This window comes from Macrobrachium nipponense, chromosome 26 (assembly GCF_015104395.2).
Source record: "Macrobrachium nipponense isolate FS-2020 chromosome 26, ASM1510439v2, whole genome shotgun sequence".
NCBI classification, from domain to species: Eukaryota; Metazoa; Arthropoda; class Malacostraca; order Decapoda; family Palaemonidae; genus Macrobrachium; species Macrobrachium nipponense.
Window position 1 is genome coordinate 31,160,220 of NC_087215.1, and position 20,522 is coordinate 31,180,741.

At 44.1% G+C, this 20,522-nt stretch overlaps 1 protein-coding gene across 1 annotated transcript in view; it reads left to right on the forward strand.

The window, feature by feature from the left end:
• Positions 1-20,522, forward strand: part of LOC135200150 (hornerin-like) — a 196,679-nt gene that overhangs the window by 21,980 nt on the left and 154,177 nt on the right. The window contains 2 exon segments of the mRNA XM_064228499.1: positions 11,308-11,366; positions 16,289-19,559. The gene's annotated coding sequence lies outside the window, so the exon portion shown is untranslated.

Here is a 20,522-nt window from a genome sequence, read left to right on the forward strand (position 1 = left end):
TAGATCGCCCATTTGCCTTGGTAAACCCCGGAGGTTGACTTCCCAAGACTGCTGGACATGTGCCCAGCTGACTTCTGAGAAAAGCCTCTCTCTCGGAGGAGATAGTTGATAGCCTCCAACCGTGAAGAGACAGGGATTCTACTTACTGGTGGAACCTTTCTGCATGGGGCTGACACAGGAGATGCCGCCAAGGCGGAATCTCCCTCGGAATCTCCGACAACAACGATAGCAGATCTGGAAACCATTCCGCCTGAGGCCACAGAGGGGCCACCAGAGTCATTCTGAGACCCTGTGAACCCAACAGCCTGTTCAGAACCTGACGGATCAAACAAAACGGAGGGAAGGCATACACCTCCAGGTTGTCCCAGGGATGTTGGAATGCATCTTCTGCCAATGCCAAGGGATCTGGAACCACTGAACAGAACACTTCCAGCTTCCTGTTGTAATGTGTCGTGAAAAGGTCCAGCATGGGTCTCTCCCAAATCTGGAAAAGTCTGTCCGCCACCACTTGATGAAGGGACCACTCTGTGCCTAAGATCTGATCCCGGCGACTGAGTTTGTCTGCGACCACGTTCTGTTTCCCTGGGATATACCTGGCTGAAAGCTCTACCGAATTGCTGATTGCCCATTAGTGAAGCTCAACGTTCAAGGCATGAAGCTGCTGAGAAACTATGCCTCCCTGTTTGTTCAGGTAGGCTACCACCGTGGTGTTGTCCGACATGAGAACGACAGAGTGACCCTCTACCATCCCCCGAAACTCCTTTAGACCCAGGAAAGCCGCCTTCAACTCCAAGACGTTGATATGCTGCTACTTGTCCTCTAAACCCCAAACGCCTGAAGCGATGAGGCCGCCTAAGTGCGCGCCCCAACCTGCGAGGGAGGCGTCGAGAACAGAAGGAAGTCCGGAGGGAGAGAGTGCAGAGGGACGCCCTTCAATAGATTCTGGTCGTCCAGCCACCAACGAAGGTCTTCTCTCACTTTCAAAGACAGTGGGACCATAAACGGGGGAGAGTCTCCCGCCATAGACCGGAATTCCCGCAGTCTCCATTGCAGAGACCGAAGATGAAGACGCCCATGAGGGACCAGCTTCTCCAGGGAAGATAGCACTCCCAGAAGAACCTGCCACTGAAGCGATTTTGACAGGAAGTTGCGCGCCACAGCCCGCAACTTCTCCAATCTCTGATTAGACGGGAAAACTCGCCACTGTCGTATTGATGACCATGCCCAGGAAGAGAATCCTTTGAGTGGGTACGAGGTTCGACTTTTCCTGGTTGACTAAGATGCCCAGGTCCAGGCAGAACCGAAGAAGACAATCCCTGTCTTGCAGCAGCTTTTCCCTGGAAACTGCCAAGACCAACCAATCGTCGAGGTACCTGAGCAAACGGATCCCCTGAGCATGGGCCCAACTTGACACGAGAGAAACGACCCTTGTGAACACCTGAGGGGCTGTGGTCAACCCGAAGCACAAGACTTTGAACTCGAAGATCTTGCCCGCCAGAGAGAAGCTAAGGAACTTCCTGGACGTGGGATGAACAGGGATTTGGAAGTATGCGTCCTTCAAGTCTATCGACAGCATGAAGTCGCCTTCCCTCACGGCTGCCAACACTGAGCGTGGGGTCTCCATCTTGAACCGTGTCTGTCTGATGAAGCGATTCAAGGTGGATAAGTCGATCACAGGCATCCATCCTCCCGATGCCTTGGGCACCAAGAAGATGTGACTGTAAAACCCCTGGGACGGACGCACTACTTCTGCTATCGCATCCTTGTCCAGCATTTTCTGTACCTCCTCCTGAAGAGCCAAGAACTTCAGAGAATCTGGTGGATACGTCTTTCTGAGCTGCGGCTTGTCCGACAGAGGAGGAGAGAAGTCGAATGGCAACAGGTATCCCACCCGAAAGACATCTACCACCCACTTCTCCGCCCCGTAACACTGCCACTTGGCCCAATGGCTAGCCAGGCACCCCCCCACCCATGGCGTAGGAGAGGGAGAGGCGCCCAACCTACCGACAGCCCCCTTGACCTCTGCTCCTAGGGCCTCTTCTTGGTTTAAAGGAACGAGAGCGAAAGGGGCGTTGATCATGAGACTTGGGCTGTGACGAACGGGAAGGCCCTGCCAAACTCTAGGTCCTTGATGGCCTACTAAGGGACGATATCCTCGATTGCTGCTGGACCGGGGGAGGAGAGGGGGGGCCAAACGTCTCTGAGGGCGTGGCTCTGATTTAGACACAGCCTGGTACACCAGACGGTCCTTGGTGTCAGCCCGACGTCGGTGTATTGCATTGTTGAGTTTGGTCTGTGGAAACAAAAATTGCGATTTCTAACCAGGTCACTGTTCCTCAAGGCCAGCCAAGAGTCGGTGTCTAGCGACCTCTCCATCCTAGACAAAGCCGCGTCCCTCCTAACCAGAAGATTAGCCCATAAATTGGCACTGATGTGAGCCAAATAAGAAAACGCCTTGCCCCCGGATTGCAAAAGACTGGCAAGCAAGGCAGCACTCACCAACCCATCAGGGGACCTGTCAGAAGCTATCTTGGCAATCACCACAGACCAGAGGTCCAGCCAAGAAACCGTCTGCAACATGGAGGACGCCGTAGATTCCAAGGATAAGGCGTCTTGCGGAGATAAGGATGGAGCCACGGACCTCACCTGTTCCAAAGTCAAACCCGGCCTCAGGTGAATGATGTCTGGGTTAAGGTGGCATGACAACAAAAATGCAGAGCTTGTAGCATAGTACTTCCTATGTCTTGTGAGAGGTGGGGGTAGGAGTTTGGTAGAGCCTCTAGAGCGAAGTGAACCGTCCCGGTCAGAAACAGAGGCGTTAACCTTCTGCAAGACCGACTGAACATGCCCTGACAACGGCAGCTGGAGAGATGATTTGGGGTCCTGAGCAGCTCCCACCAAGGCTTCCAAGCAAGAAGGAGTGTAGGACGACTGATCTTGAGTCCTACTTTCCAGATTGTTGAACCCACAAATGAGATCAACAACCTCTGAAAAGGAAGACAGAAACTCCTGCGTGTCCCCTTCTTCCTGCTCTGGCCCCGGCGACCGACGACAAGAAGGATGTGTAGCCTCCTCTAACGCGTTTTCTTCACCAAAATTCACAGAAGGGTTAGTAGGCAAACAGTCTGAAATCTCTATTAGCCTATCTGGGCTGGGTCCAAGCGTCTGCCTCCGAGACGGACCCACTGAAACATCAGGCACATCACTTACCTCAACAGGTGACTCCAGACGGCCATGAATGGACACGGGCGTGGCGGCCGTACGTACGTGAGATGGGGGGGGAAACTCGAGCACTCGAGATTGACGGAGAATCCCTTATAGTGGAAGACTTGGAAGCAAGCAAACACTCCAGCTGCACCACCTCTGTGCTCACTTCCTTCGTCTTCTTGACAGGCGCCTTCAGGTCTTTACGGCGATGAATAGGCCTGGTAGAAGAAGGGGCACTACCATCACGTGCACGGACGGGGGAGGTTGCCACTCGCTTGTGATGTGCAACGACGGGGTGGGGGTGTGGGGTGGTTGCACATACGAGGTTCAGCAGCGAAGCAACCCCTGCAGAACACACATCACTAACACTGCCCGAAACCACAGCACTCTCTTGAACACGTCCGTGCTGTTCCTCCCTCGGCAGCGAAGGAAGGGCAAGGTCCTTAGCCTTCCAATGCTTAACACGCCCACGAGGCGTAGAGGGGGAAGAGGGAGAGGGAGACAGCACCAGCTTCTTATGCGCACTCTTGTTGGAAGGCGGGGACGAAGCAACGCGTTTCCTACCAGTCCTCCCAACCGATAAGGCAGCCAACTTCACATCTAAAACAGAGTCCAGCCTCTGAAGCACCGCCTGGCATATGAGCTCGGACTGATGTGTCAGAGAAGGCTCCGAAGACAAGGAAGGGAGATGTTTCGAACTGGGTGGCAGAGATGACGTCACGTCTAAGAGAGGCGGCTCGAAGGCGACTGGAAGATACGTCATCGTCATCAATGAGAGTGACGTCACAAGCGGTGGTGACCTCACGACCTCCCGACCTCCCATCTGAGCGAGGGGGTAAAGAGACGCCACTGGCGGAGGAATACACAAAGATGGGCCCTGTGACGACAACAACGGGGCTGACGCCGCAGCATCACTCCGAGACAAGGCGGCGGCAGCTGGCGGTGCAATACAAGATGACCAACTGCTTCCTCCCGTGGAGACGAGGCCTGGAGGGGGGGATGGCCTGGCTGGACTGGGGAGGTGGGGTGTGAGCCTCCTCAAAATGCGCTAGCAACCCCCCTAAGGACGGGGTACCCCTAGCCCAAGCGTCTTCCAAATTGCCACCATTTTGGACGCCTCTGACTCATTAAGAGAAGAAAATGATGAAAAAACCTCACCCTTCTCGGGAACCGAAAAAACTCCCGAAGAAGAGGGGGGTACATTACAAATAAAACCCTGGCGACTTCCCGATACTTCCATCGACGAATCAATGGAAGAAAAGGAAGGAGAAGCAGGGGCAACGCTACTATAGGGGTCCGGGTGAATCTCGGGACTTTACAGCAACAACCTTTCGTAACTTGAGCAATTTTTGTATGTAGAGCCGTAAAATTTTTCTTATTTGCTTTCGTATCTCGAGTTTTTCGTAAGTTGAGCCTTTCGTATGTCGAGGTACCACTGTATTATTAATATTAATTTTAGAATAAAAATTCCATTTTGTTCATGAAACTTACCTGTCAGATATATATATAGCTGTATTTTCTGAAGTCCGACAGAATTTTAAAAACTTCCGACACACGCAGTGGTCAGCCAGGTGGTTAGTACCCATTCCCGCCGCTGGGAGGCGGGTATCAGGAACCATTCCCATTTTCTATTCATAATTTTTCTGTCGCCGGTGCTGAAAACACCTGTTTTCAGTACCTCCGTCTTAGGATTTTGGAAACTTCATTGCTGCTAAGTATCCTAATTGTCTTTTGATTTATTTACTTGGATTTGTGGCTAGGCATGACGCTATCTTAAATTGATTTGAATTTGATTCATTTTTGCTTAAATATCTGAATCTAGTTAGGCTAGTTTCAGACGGGTTGTCTGCAAAGATAGGGTGTGGCTACCGAAAGCTTCGGTAGATCCGCACTTGTATGTACGATGGGGTATGGGTCTTCCTTCTTTGTTGAGATTTGTCATGTAAGGAGTGTGAGACTTTGTCTATTCCGTAAGGAAGACGTATGATTCGTATGTACGCAATTAATCAGTAAACATGTCTAATTCCGTAAGGAAGACGTATGATTCGTATGTACGCAATTAATCAGTAACAAAAGTCAGGGTAGTGAACCTGCTAACCTTCCTGTAGACTTTATTTTGCCTAACCCTGTAGTATGGCCTACGGGCTATGAATATGTCTACGAGAGGTGCTCGCTCTTCTTCATTGCTGTGAAGTGCTACTTCTGTAATTGTTACTCCTAACCCTGCAGTATTGCCTTCGGGCCCTAAGCAGTGTCTGTAGAGGAATTGCCCTTTCTCTTATACTCTTTCGATTCGTAACTTAGAATCGAAAGTGCTTGCTTTAGAGAGTAAAAGTGAAGTGCAGAAGTGCAGTGATCCCCTTGTGTAGATGGAGGGTGCGTCAGATCGGCCTCGTTTCGCCTCTAGGCCGGGACCTCTGCTTGACTCCCAGGACCCTGGAGGGAGCATGTCGAAAGCCTAAGGAGGGTTACAAGGAACCCCCACCGATCTGGCGTGCCTTCGGCAGTTTCTGATGAAAATCCCCAGACTGCCAAAGTGCGTGCGCGTGCACGAATCCTGAAAGTTTGCTTCTCGTCCTCCGAAGCGTCCTCTCCGTGCAGGGGTTGGAGCTTTCGGAAGGACTCGCTCTACATAGAAGCTTTATAGAAGAGGACGCTTCACGTCCTCTCTCTCTCTCGTTATGCGTTTCAGTGAGAAGTAAGAAGGCGAACGTCGCCTGAACTCGTGTCCGTCTTTCCACCGAGAAATACGTAAAAGAAGTCATAGTAGCAGGAAGCTTTTGAGAGCGGACGCCTGGGACGCTCGGATGGACTCCAGGCGCGCGCGGGTGCACGCCAAGCGCGCTCCGCGCGCGCCAGTGGACGCCGAGCGCGCTCCAGTGGACGCCGAGCGCGCGCCAGTGGACGCCGAGCGTGCACCAGCGCACGCCAGGTGTGTCGCCTGGCTGAACGTTTCTGTTGAACTCTTCAAGCTCTTGTTTCAGATTTGGGCCTAAAGAATTTTTTACCTCTACCTTCGGTGATACCTTCTACCTCACCTGCAAAGAATGTGAAGTAGGCAGTGCTTCGGAGGAAGCTTAAAGTGAACAGACAACTTCTTCTTCGAAACCCAGCAAGACATCGGGTTTCGTGAATTCAAGAGGTCTCTGTCAATTAATATTGCTTTTCGCATAGGTGGATGGAGTTAAGGAAGATCTCGTTTGCTCTACCGCAACCTTTGCCATTCTGCCAATAAATTTAAGTTGCCACTACCGCAGTCAAGACTTTGCGATAAGGCAGTTACGGTTATGTAAGGCTCGATGTCCTGCACGTCAGGACTCTCGGCAACTTTCAGTAGGATTCTTGCAAAGGCACTCATCAAAAGGACGCTCTTCAGGAAAGCGCAAGACAGGACTTCCTTTGCCATACTGCCAATAATTTTAAGCTTTAGCAGGCATTAGTTGTGATACGGGAGAGGAAGCTGGTTGGAGAGTTTCTTCCTCTTCCCAGGATAATTTTCCAAGCTTTTTAGCCCATCTGAAAGGGTTTTTCAGATGATAGATTTTGTTAGTTTCTAGTCGGGATCACGCTGCGAATTGAACATCGTCGTCCTACTTGCCGTAAGCCCAGTCTCTTAACAGGATTCTTGCCCCTTCCTCGTTTGAGACGGGAATTGGAAAAAATTAAATGCTCGACTCCCTGGATTACGTTTTGTCAATTCAGTGACTTTCCCCCATTGACAATATACTTTCGTTTTGTCAAGTAAGTGGGTATCTCTTTGACAAAATATCTCTTTGTCCCGTAAATGGGTTAGTTTCTCATGACAAACATCTCATTAACTTGATATTGCGTAAGCGAATAAGCTCTTATTGACAAGATTCGGAAGAGCTCTCATTCGTCATTCGCAGACTCGTACAAGAAATAGACTTGTAGACTACGTCAATGAACGCTTATGTCCAATAACATAAGAAGCTTGAGCTGACTGCTTCGACTGCTTCGATTCTCTTAAGTTTTGTTCATGAAACTTGCCTGTCAGATATGTATGTAGCTGTATTTCCGAATTCAGCTATATATATGTCTGCCAGGTAAGTAGGAACAAACTTTATTGTGATATAATTTCATTTTTTGCCTTGCGTTATTTTACTTCTGGTTGGTTCAAGTCATATACGCTTGCTGTAGTTACCTCTTCGGATGGCAACCGAGAGGTCTATTGTCTATTTTAAGGACATTTAATCGTTACTCCCTGCAGCCTAACAGGAGTTTCCGATTTATCTTTTACCGTTGTATGGTAGTGTTCTGACGACACAAACGCATCTATATATTTAGCGTTTTCTGTTTCGCTTAAATATACCAGCTTGAGAGTCTTTCTGCTCAAAAAATAACGGACCTATTTCTTCGTAGAATAGGGTAGCTTGCAACCCAGACATAAAGTTAAGAGACGACGTTCGTAAGCTGCTTGCTGCTGCTGTCACGCTGTCTGTCCTCCAGTCCAACCGAGCCAGTATTCAGTAACAGATCGTGCGCTGTCATGCGCGGTAGGTTACGTCTCTCTCTCCTGCGGGATTGACTGACTAACCGTATCTCTGTGCTGACGGTTACGTCTCTCCTGCGGGATTGACTGACTAACTGTATCTCTGTCCTACAATCACGGACTTTAGCCTAAGATTGAGGGGATTTCTTACGTGAATGAATAAACGTTGCATTCGTTTTGCCTTACTATGTTCAACAGAGTTATCTCTTAATCCTTTCGGTGCTCGTTACCGCACGGTATGGAACTACGAGTCTACCGCAACATTGCACTTTTATTTGCTCTCCTGCTTAGGCAAAGCGCAGCCTTATTTAGGGAAGTAAGCATACTCGGGGGGAGGGAATGGATGAGCTTGCTGGGGACCATTTCCTTCCTGAAGAAGTTTGTTTTCCCCGAATAGACTGCAATTCAGACCACAGTTTTTTCCTACCGGAAACTGAAATATTATTCAAGATCTAGCAATGATTCTGAACATCTCTCAGTGCGTCTATCACCTGAGGTGATAGAAAGAAGGTGCCGGACATCTGGATAGGGTTTCAGATGTCCTGGATCTTAATCTGAAAGAAGTAAAAGCGATTCGGTAGTCCCTCCAGTCCTCGAAACGAGTTTTTGGGAACCAGTGGTCCAGATCAACTCTGATATTCCACAGCTCTCTCATATCTTAAGAAGTATCTTCTCTCGGTCCTTGTTCGAGTTTACGAGAAAGAGCCTATTATAACAACAGGCGTAAAATGTAACGATCCTCTACAGGTTCGTTACAGGATTGCAAAAGTCCGTACGAATCGAATAGTCTGACTACGTTCAGACTATCGAGAGGTTGACAGGAATAAGATTACCGTCTTCCTTTTCCGTCTGAAGAATGGGATAAGCTGGCAGTCACAACTATTAAAGAATATGCAAATATGTTGTTGACGGCCTTTGGGCTCAGAGATTTGCGTCTGTCAAACAACAAAGCCCTTCACGATCTTTGAGTTCTGTGGAATCTCGAAACTCGCTCACCATCTACTTTTTGTCTCACCTGTTTTCTCGGAGTCAGACACTCGTGCGAGATCAGGCGACATATAGTAGCCCTGAGTTTCTTGTTGACGAAGTCAGTTGCGTTTATACACCCCCGATGATCGTGTAACATGAGACCAGGTTGGACTGTCAGGCATTCTTCCTTCGGGACTGAATCGCCTTTTTGCTCCTCGCTCCTTTCTCCTGGCACCAGAAGCTCGAGTCAGGAGTTGATTTGCTGACGACGTTGGGTTGCGTTGATACACCCCCAAGGTTTGCTTAGATTGAATCGCCCAGGCAGTCCAGACCACTCATCCTTCAGCGAAGAATAGTGCCCCTTATGGTCTTCAGGGTACAGCCTTGCTGTCCTTGATTCGTCTGACTGGTCAACTGGTCGGTCACCTGACTTTAGTACAAACGGACTGACTGTGCATGTCCAGATCGAAGCTTTCAATATGGAACTTAGACGTAGTCTGAAGTTCTTGATGTTAAAGCATTCGAACCTCTCCTACCTGTTAACTTTTTGCATGTGATCAGGAAGGCCTTCTTCTAACCACCCTAGATACGACAAAGAGGGTTAGTGAAATTTTAAGCCATCGTCACAAGTTTTGGCTTTAGAGAAGACAAGGCGGTGTGCTCTCTAAGCCTTCCGTTGTGGCCTAAGAATGGAAACCCGTTTTGTCCTTGGGGCAGGAGCTTGGAAGCAAGGATGGCACAAGTTAGTGGGCAGGAGCCAGAGAGAGTCCTGTGCCCTGTCGGGTCTCTCAAGTTTTATCTACATAAAACTCAAGAAAGTCGAAGTCATTCGGGCAATCTGCAGTGTTCCGAAAAAGACCAGACTTGCCCATATCGAAGAACACCCTGGCTTTAGTGTTAAGGAGTTCTTTCAAAAATGCTCCTTCATTGTGTTTGCACAAAGATTTGAAATCTTTTTATCTAAATGCTCACGAGGTGAGGGCGCGGCCTCGGAAGCATTTCAACAGAGCATGGCACTCAGTAACATCCTGAGTACCATGTTTTAGCGAAGCAACTCTGTGTTCACTTCACACTCCCTGCGAGATGTGAAGATGGCATATGAGATCTGCTGCTCGCTAGGGCCATACGTGTCTGCAGACACAATCTTGGGGGCAAGAAGTACCACTCATCCTATCCTGTAGAAAATGGTTAGGAAGAGCTCTTAATTTAGTTGACGAGTCGCGACAACGGCGACTTCTTAACTCTTAAGCCTTAGTTAAAACACCTTAACTTTGGCTAGGTTGGTCAGGTGGTGATATATAATATATATATATATATATATTATTTTACTTCTTAGCCCTCATGGTATGGTCAATATGGTCTAGTCACGTCGTGGTCTCGCCCCTGTTGACAGATCATCTGGAGTGCACCAGCTATATAGGTCTCTACCTCGCTGGCAACTCTAGTAGCACAAGCAGACTTACGTGGCAGTAACCACGAAGCCAGCTATGCTAACAGGTGGAACCAAGATGTAAATCATCTGCATGCATTTGTTTCCTAAAATCCTTCTATTCTGTCCCTTCCCACCTCCAAAGGTGGGATTCAGCTATATATATATCTGACAGGTAAGTTTCATGAACAAAATGATATTGTTATGATACAATAAAGTTTGTTCATACTTACCTGGCAGATATATATACATAATCAAGTACCCACCCACCTCCCCTCAGGGACAGTGGAAATAAAAATTATGAATAGAAAATGGGAATGGTTCCTGATACCCGCCTCCCAGCGGCGGGAATGGGTACTAACCACCTGGCTGACCACTGCGTGTGTCGGAAGTTTTTAAAATTCTGTCGGACTTCAGAAAATACAGCTATATATATATCTGCCAGGTAAGTATGAACAAACTTTATTGTATCATAACAATATCATTTTCATAACTTACAAACCTAAGGTCTTATATAAATGGCCCACCTCATGCCACCCCTCAGAGTTACTGGTGCTGGGAGATAACTGTTATGTTATGTCATGTGAGTTGGGAAGAGAGGTTACACTCCGCCTACTGTCTCCCCATTGGCTATCATCAAGGTGTCACCAAACCTTGTTCTATTTTTAACTTGATCCAGCTAGCGCTTAGAGATTTTCCCTTACGTAAAGACCTTAGGTTTATAAGCTATGAAAAATTCAAATTGGTTAAAAATTTGTAATTTTCCATACATCTATACCAATGAATATCATAGCCTGGTCTAGCCTAGCCTAACCTGCCTTAAACATGATGTGCACTTGCCGCTCCACCGGTGACTCACATCATAAAATTTCTTCTTGTGATTGGAAAAGCTTTTTTCTTTCTGATGATGTCATTTGACCAATGGCAGAGATTTCACAGCATCGCCAATTCATTTTTTACCCTGTAAGAAGGTTAGGATCATAGATTGCAGAAGTCTGAGTGCTGTGGCCATAAGGATATGCCATGTTCTTGCTTGGCAGTGGCTTTCCACCTCTTTAGCTAAAGCATTTTGGTGCAGATGGGGTAGTTATACAGTGAATAAAGCATTTCATGATTGTGTTCCAATTAAAAAAAAATTTTTACAACACGACCAACGATCCAGCTTTTTAATATTTTTTGTCCTGTGTTTCAGATAGTGAGGCTTCTCGGTTGGTGGAGTTGAAGATTTCTGGTAACAGCATAATGAGAAAGGTAATCCAGACCCTTTCTAATATTACTTGTTTTTTTGAAGTACAGTACGAACAGTACTGTAGTGTTGAACATCTCCCATTAGTCTTTCCATTTTACATTTTCTTTTTCTTGAGATATCAGCCACATTAAATAACATATCAAGGTCTGCATCATCTGCTTGTAATTTCTCTCTCTCCTTCTCTCTCCATACTGGCCTGTGGGTGTGTTGAAGGTTTTTCTTTTGAGGAATTCAGGTTACATTTACATACCATCTTTTGGGGGAGTGTCAACTCTCTCTCTCTCTCTCTCTCTCTCTCTCTCTCTCTCTCTCTCTCTCTCTCTCTCTCTCTAAACCAGTGGTTCATAACCTGGGGGCCGCGCCCCCCTAAGGGGGTGTTAGCAATTTCCAAGGGAGGCATGAGCCCTAGGGAAAAAAAAATTCTCTAATTATATTCGTTATTCTCGTAACAAGAGTGAGGAACTAATATTCAGAAGTTTATGCAAAAAAGCCCAAGTACCACCTTAGAACGTTACTTTAGTTAGGCTCGTTGGGCTGCCCAAGTTTTGTAATAATTGACTTCCCTTCCTGTCCCTCCAAACCCCATCTCTTTCTCATGGATGCAAGGGGGGCGTGAAAGACAGGACCAACTCTTAGAGGGGGCGTGGTAATAAAAAGGTTAAGAACCACTGCTCTAAACATACTGTCTTGTGGTGTGTTGATTTTTTCTTTTGAGGAATTCAGGTTGCATTTACATAGCTGTCTTTTGTGGGCTGTGTCAACTTTTTCTCATTTAGTATTTGCAGTTTGTTGTGGAGGACTAGGAAATACTGTTGTTGAGGACTGGGAAATACTTTTGTGAGTATGTGTACAGTGTGTGAGATTGGTTTTAGCTTTGATTACTTGTTTAGAAATTTTTATACATGCAGTTTTGCTGAATGAGTTTAGCAGAATTATATAGATCCAAAGGGTGAAATTTTGAAGGGCACAGCCACAAAATTTAAAAAAGTCCATGGATGGAAAATATCATTTAAGTTATTGCAAACGAAGTTGGCTAGAAAGTTGGAACCCATGACATAGGATATAGACTTGGTACATCACAGGGCAAGAAGATTTGGAAAGGAAAGGAGTAGTTACAGATAATAGAGAACGAATCCTTAGAAAATCATGAAAACTAGTCTTAAAAGGATATCAATGGGAATTTTGACAGAAACTGCACCAGGCAGAAGAAGTAGGTAATTGTTTTACTACATCTAACCCTATTAAAGGAAAACTGGACATGTTATAGAAAATAACTTATTTCCAAGAAATAGTTTGTGTGTTCTGAAGTTCTTTTTCATGAATGGGATGGCATGCTGACCTATAGAGACATGTATGATGTGTGGGCAGCCAGGAGTTGTAAGCAAAGGTTTTTCAGTTGCAATAAGGAAGCCTCGTTATGTATAGTATATACGTTGTTTTGCTGTTCACAGATCTTTTTTTTATTTTAAAAGTATTTGTTTTACCCTTTGTTGGCCCCCTTTTCCCTCTACAGTTGCTACTTTGATTAACTCTGACATTTTTCCATTTGTCAGTTTTTCACTTTATTCCATGTTATTTTTCATAGCTTTCCTATTTTGACAGCTTCTCTGTGTTCTGCGCTGTTGCCTAACACTGGTTATTGAAAAATTTTTAAGTGGATGGTGCTAGACCCTGATATTTTGAAATTTAAATGTGGATGTACTAGTTGTTTATTTGGTACCCTACATAATGCCAAAAAGCGCTTTCTCTCTCTCTCTCTCTCTCTCTCTCTCTCTCTCTCTCTCTCTCTCTCTCTCTCTCTCTCTCTCTCTCTCTCTCTCTCTCTCTCTCTCTCCCCCCTTTGTCTTCAATTAGACTATACTCCGTACTTTGGAATGCAGTGAGCTCAAGTTCTGGCGTAGTTGTTTCACTGTTTTTAGTACATGATTAATTTTTCTTTAGACTAATAGAAACATCTCACTTATTTTCTGACACCTTTTGTCACTTTATCTTTGTCACAAGTTTATTGTTAAGGTTATCTCGACAGTATGTGGCATCAGAGACTGGAAGTTTGTATTAGTTAATCTATCCATCTTTCTTTCAGAGAGGAGCAGATGAGGTAAGGCTTTCCATCTCCCATTTGATGGTGTTTGTTAAGCAACAAAATAAAGCCCGTTTTGAGATAGTTGCATTACCTTTGAAAGTTTGGAGTCGCTGGTTTAACGTGGAAAGATATTTAATTGAGTAGAATTCAGTCTTTTAAGTAATAATCTTCAAGTTTTAAAAGCTTTCAGGTGTAATGCTAGTAAGAATTCACTTCAGGGTGGTGCCTCCCTCCTGCTCTGTAGTGTTTGATTGTCTGAACCTAATAAGGAATGAGTGAATGCATCTTTTGAGTTGCTCTTTTGAGGAATATTTCTCCAAACAACGTTTCTAGTAGATTTTGTCTGAGTCAGATTTTCTATAGCTCTTAGTATATGAAGGTAACCTATTAAGGAAATGTATTGAATTAGGTTTCTGTTATGTTTGATTCAAGTATGTTATTTCTTGTTCATTACGAACTTATCATAATTAGGTAGCCTTACTTCCTTGCAAACAATTCTACATTTGCTCAAACTTGTCAGATCCTGAAAGACAAGATCCCACTCACTGCACAACCCAAGACTGCCCACTATGGTCCTCCAAGGGATCAATCATTCTTTGTCTTCTTTGTACACTTCATTTATCAGATGTATTTCGAGTTGCTGCCCTAGGGTTAGCAGTATTTTGCAATGTGTGTGTTTTGCCATTCCTTTTCATTCATCTGTTCCTCTACATAATTCAAACTTCGTAATGATGGATGTTATCATGATTTGTCAATATTTCAAGTAGTTAAGTTTGTTGCCTTCTGGGCGGGTGATGTCACTTACAACAAAGTATTTCCTTGAACTTTTTACAGGAATACAAAATATTTCATCTTCTGAAAGGGTTACTTTCAGGAAAAGATGGTCTAGTCATTGAAGCTTGTAAACCAGTCAACCAGTGGCAGCTGAGCATTGGAGTTGAGGAAACCTACACTCTTACTTATATATCATTGTCAATTTTTCTCTAGTCATGCAACGAGGAGAGAGAGAGAGAGAGAGAGAGAGAGAGAGAGAGAGAGAGAGAGAGAGATTGAGTGTGGGGGGGGGGGGAGAGGTCGAGAGAAGTTTTTCTCTAGGTCATGCAGCGAGAGAGAGAGAGAGAGAGAGAGAGCGCACTAGCTAGCTAGCTAGCTAGCTCAGTCTGGGTGTGTATGTGCTAACCTGATGACAGTTGGCTTTGACACTGGAATGGACTCATGTTTTCGCTGATTTCTCTACGGACCATATCTACCCATTACATTAATTTCTTTATCAATTCATTCATTTCTCATATGGTAATTTATATATGAACCATTTTCTTCATACACTTATTAACTCATTTATAATGTAATTTATTTACTCTATTACGGCACTGAATGGCTTCTTTGGCCCCAGTGCCTGGGCTTTTGCCCTAAAACTCATACATCCATCCATCCATCCATATATATCTACCCATTATTCGCAGGAAATTTGCATATTCGCAGTATTTTTCTCTGAGAAATATCTGTATTTTCATATCAATTTCATGAATAAATGCACCTTTTGTGATAAAACTATTAAAGAAGCCAGGTATAAGTATTTTCAGTGGGTTTTTCTTGAGTTTGAACTAACAAAATATGCAGTTTTAAGCATTTTTATTAGTGTTCTAAGTATTCATGGATTCTTGTTATTCAGGGGGTCTGGGGGTCTGGAAAGCATCCCCTGCAAATGCTGGGGTCCACTGTAATCATACAAATTGTGCTCTCCCTTCACTGCACTCTGCACTCAAGGTTGTCTTGGAAGAATGATTCCTTGGAGGGCTATGTTGGATAATATGGACATGTGTTGTGGGATCTCTTTTTCAGGTTCTAACTAGCAGCTAGTCTAGGGAGCTGTTTGCGTGGAAGTAAGGCTATTTATGACTGGTGGGATAGTAAGGTGCAGGATTTTTGGTTTGTTGAAACAGTTTTGTAGGTGGTAAGTTTGGAATCTGTTCACTTTTTTTTTCTTTTTCTCCAGGTGCTGTAACTGGTACTATTATATTATGCATATATAGGTTAGTGTAATACCTTTTATATAGCTATGTTAATTCTGACTCTAGACTGATTTATACTAGTCTTACTACTAATGCTTACTTTCCAAAACTTTGCAAAGAAAAAAGGTGTGATAGTGCAGAGATGGGTAGCTGGTTATTGTTAACTCCTAGGAGAGATCAGTTTTAAGAGTTCCTCAATTTACTCCCTGGTAGTTGTGACGCCAGATAACTCTCAATCAATCAATCAATCCTCAATTTACTACAGTTTTGTAATTTATTCTGTGCAAAATATTGAGGACTGTAGTGTACCAGTATGCATGCTGTGCTTTCACGATAGGAACATAGGAAAAGACAGATTGAAGTGTTGACTTGCATTAAAGGTATTACAGTAAGTTGTAATATCATTGTCGGTATATCATACAGCACTGTCATGTACTGTATTTTACAAATTTTATTAGTGTGACAGTTATCTTACATTTTCTGGGACTTATAATTTTCTTGTTTGTCAAAGAGGATGGGAATGAAATTTAGTAAGGTACTTTTTTATTTTATTTTGGAGAAGTCATTAGTATGTGAAGTACTAGAACTAGAACTATGTTGTTAGTTTTGATGGTTCAGGTTTGGATGTTTGTGCCAGCCAATGTGTTTCAAGTAACTTGAATAACTTTGAACAAGCTGTTTTGAAGTGGAAATTGAGTGTTTGATGTAGCTGTGGGTGTGGGAGGGAGAGCAAGGAGGAATAAGTAGTTTGGAGGGCTATATTTTGTGAATAGTGTTTGAGAGGGTCTCCTTAGATATCTTGTAAGTAATAGCTTATTTCAATTCCCAGGAGGTTGTCATGAGGCCAGCTATGCCCTATAGACCATCATTGTATGGTGAGGCTGTGCCCTGTACCCCACTATGTCACCCTGTGTCAAGGGCCCCCCCATGGGTCTATGATAGTCCTCGCTGCTGGACTTGGTCTAGCCCCCCTGTAGGTGTCAAATGTAGACCTGTGCCCCCCCAACTGGGTGGGGCAGCAGCAGCCATGATATCCTGCCCTTGGGGTCTTGGTGGCAATGTCTGGGAAGTTTAAGGGGCGTAGGGCTCCATAGTGGGGTTACCTGATCATGTCATGACCTGCTGACCTAGAAACATCATAACCTGCTTCTTAACAACCTCTCGCAGACTACTACAGCTTCATCGCTGCAGCACACAGCATTTTCATTCGTCGATGGATGAGCAAAGCCTTAGTCTTTTTCATTTACATGGATATAAACGAAGCCCTCAAGTCTCAGCAGAAGATGGAAGATCTTCCTTCAGTTACTGTTTGCAGCACAAGAAATGTTTCTGAGGCTCAAGTGGCACCTGACTTCAACCAGTGGCTCGTCCTCAACAGCGAAACTGAAGATGACCGTAGATGGTACTATGTGTTCTTTCTCTTATGCTGTGCAATGAAGCCTTGTGTTTTGTTCTGAAATACACTGGTGCCTAGCATTCTCATCTGAAATACAGTGGTGCTGTACATTCTCTTCTGAAATACAACGGTGCCTTGCTTTCTCTTCTGAATTACAAATAAAGTTCACGTCCCCTTCGAAAATTCTACGAAACCTTGTGTTATCTTCTAAAATACAACGAAGCCTTGTGTTCTCTTCTGAATTACCTATTCTTGAATTGTGTGCATCCACAGTCTTTCAGAGTGAGACTCTGGAATTTCTTTGGAAATAGAAGTATAGTTTTCTACCCATAGCATCTGTCGTTAAAGCATGACCACAGATTTGTACTTGGGAAAACCAGTTGGAGCTAACTCATAATACCTATCTGAAAAATCATAAGCTGCAAGTAGCTTTTTCGTGTTTCTGTATTCTGGTGATGGAAAGAAAATATATTCCAAAGTTACAGGCAATGGAAAATGTCTTACGGCCTTCGGATGTCTCGAATTTTTTATCATTAGATGGAGTCTCGACACAAGTTTTTTCTCCAGCATTTTTGTCTTCATGGTTCAGAATTTTGTTCCATTTGGGTTGACCGGACTGTGTAGTCCTCTTCCTGTGATGATTAAGAGATTGCCATCTTGTCTCACTAATCATATCAGCCCTCCATTTGGATTTCTGCCAGCAAACACTGTCAACATTTTCATGCTCTGCATTGATTGTATGAAAAAGGATGCTCCAAAGATGTGTATTTCCATATAAGAAGCTACCTAAGGAAGAGGAAGATACCCTTTAGAAGAGTCAGCCTTCAGAAGAGTCACATACACAGTTGTATGCAAGGCATTGGAAGGAATCAGCTGATGAAGAATGTTTTAGTATTCATTGAACTGTATGAATACACTTGGAAGAAAGCCAGACGGACTACATGTTAACTCTGCATCAAGTCTGCTGAATAGGCGATGTGCCATATCAAGAGGCCATGAATATTTCGACACTGACTCATCCATTTTTGCTGCTGCTGTTTGCATCATCAATGAAGGTTTCCCCCAGACCAAATGCTTTACAAAATCCTACATTCTGAGTCTTCTTTGTCCCTATTTTGGCCTTTTTATTTATTTATTTATTTTTTTTTTAGTTCTATCCTTTCTGGAAAGAAGGGATTTTTTTTACCTAATTTATGGGATAACAAGTCTTGTCAGTATTTTGTGATATCACAATGCTAGTCCTAAATTGCGTGATGGACCTAGAACTTTTGTTTTTATGGTAGTCTTTCAGATAATAAATTATGTACAAAGGAAAGCAGAAGACAAAGCGAGTCACTTGATTTACTCTCCTTTGTATTTTTAAATTTTTAATTTTTATATCTTTTTTGCAGTTTTGAGAGTACAGAATTCCTCAAACTTGTATTTAAAAGCTCTCTTAAGATTAAAGAAATGTGTTGATATTCCTTTACTTTTTGTAAAGATAAAATGTATGAAGTTATCAGAAACTTACAGAGCAGAGCATTATTTTCTCGTTCGGTACGCAAAGTAGGAGGACTAGTATTGGTGGGATGTCATTTCTTAGTGACAGATTATTTTACAAAATTTTTTAATTAACTTTCCATACCATTCATTCTGTTCAGTTTTTTTTCATTATTGTACTCTTTATCATTACACTGTAGAAGGAAAGGTTTTACAGCAGAAAATAAGAAGGCAAACAGTAAAGAATTTCTGCGCATAACCCTCGTGCGCCATCGCTCAGCAGGAGGTGAAGTTCTAAGAAGCATAAAGTGGTTTCAGGTCTCTCTACCTTGTGTTATATGTAAAGATGCAGTTTATTCTTTGTTTTGCATTTAAAAAGTGTGTAGCAATATTTGAAGATGTGTTAATTTTTGCCTTTTTATGGATGTAAGGTGTTGGTGTAAAAGTGTTGATGTGGTGATAACACATTTAGTTTACACATAGTGTTGCTGCTGCCGCCGCCACCGCTGCTACTGCTGAAGGTGGCCTGGGGCAACCAGGAGTTGCTGGACGAACAGGTATGAAGGGGCAGCATTTCCAGTTCCTGGCTGTTCAGGACCGAAATTGCTGCTGCTGCTGCTCCTATGAGAGGCAGCAAGGGGAATAAAAAGAAAGAAAGAGAGGGATCAGGAAAGATCCAAGGTTTCTTGGAAGCTTTGGATCTCCCTGGTCCTGCTCTGCCTTCATACAGGTATATGTTTTCCCTCCCCTCATCCTGTACCTCCTCCTCCCCTGGCTGTGCCCCCTCCTCCCCAAGCAAGGCCTGATCACTCAGCAGCAGCAGGTAAATCCTGGAAGTCAGTGGGAGATTTATTCGAAGCCAGTGTTGTGGCAGCAGGGTCCAGTTGGGTCAGGCTCGGCAGCTCTGTGTTGCTGCCAGTGTAACAGCTCCGACCACCACCACCTTCATCTGTTCTACAAAATGAGTCATCCTCCATCATCCCCCAGGTGGTGCCCGAAACTCTTCTGACCCAGCGCCCGTTTGTGTTCCTCTTTCGCAGAGTGGTGTGGGCTCTTTGCTCGTACTCCTCTCACTCTAGCTGCGACTGGTCCCGCTGACCTTGCTTCCTTACTCCACCTTAACATCGCATCATGTAACTTCCTCCCAAAGCTTCAAGAGGTTCATCTGCAAGAAGATGCATCAGTATTCATTGCAATAATAATGGTCTTCATAGTTTGTTGTTAGGTGAGTAGTTGATGCTCTTTGTAAGTGAAGAATTGTAGTTGGCTCCAATTGCTTAGGAATTCAATTACTATAAGCAAATAATTTTTTTGAAGACCATTGACCAGCAATCTGGAGTTGGTAGTATAACCCCAAGAGAGAATATCACTTATAAGTAAAAAAATAGAACACTGGCATAGGGGTATTAACTGTAGTAGTATTAGGAATCATTGACTCATTAGAGATAGTATACATGCAGTTTTTTCATATTGCAAGCACAGAAGATATTTTGAACCCCAAGTTTGTTATCCTATGTGTTTCACAGATTTGAAGCTGTCACTGGCTAGAGAGTTGTCACATGTAATTGCCAGTTAATTTCAGTTTATGTAAGTAATACATTAATGACACAGTATTTAGGAACATGAAAATTAATTACAAAATTAAGGATGAACCCTGCTCCAGTTTAGCATAAATAAGGTAGAAAATTTTTTCCCCTGTAGATACTTTATAATCTTGCTAATGTTATTCTTAACATCTATGTAGTTAGTGAGAATAAATGGAGGTAGATTTACTTTTGAGATAGGTGTTGGTGTTTGTACTGTTGTATCTGTATGCATACAGTATTACCTTGAGAAATATACTGTGAGGGAGACCTTATGCAGATGTACTATTTTGCTGAAGCAATTAGTTCCACGCTGGACGAGTGGTTTTCGAGCTGGGCTGCCAATCCGGTGGTCCCAGGTTCGATTCCCGGCTCGGTCAACGCGGAATCAGAGAAATTTATTTCTGGTGATAGAAGTTCAATTCTCGATATATGTGGTTCGGATCCCACAATAAGCTGTAGGTCCCGTTGCTAGGTAACCAATTGGTTCCTAGCCACGTAAAAATATCTAATCCTTCGGGCCAGCCCTAGGAGAGCTGTTAATCAGCTCAGTGGTCTGGTAAAACTAAGATATACTTAACTTAGCTGAAGCAATTTTTTATAAC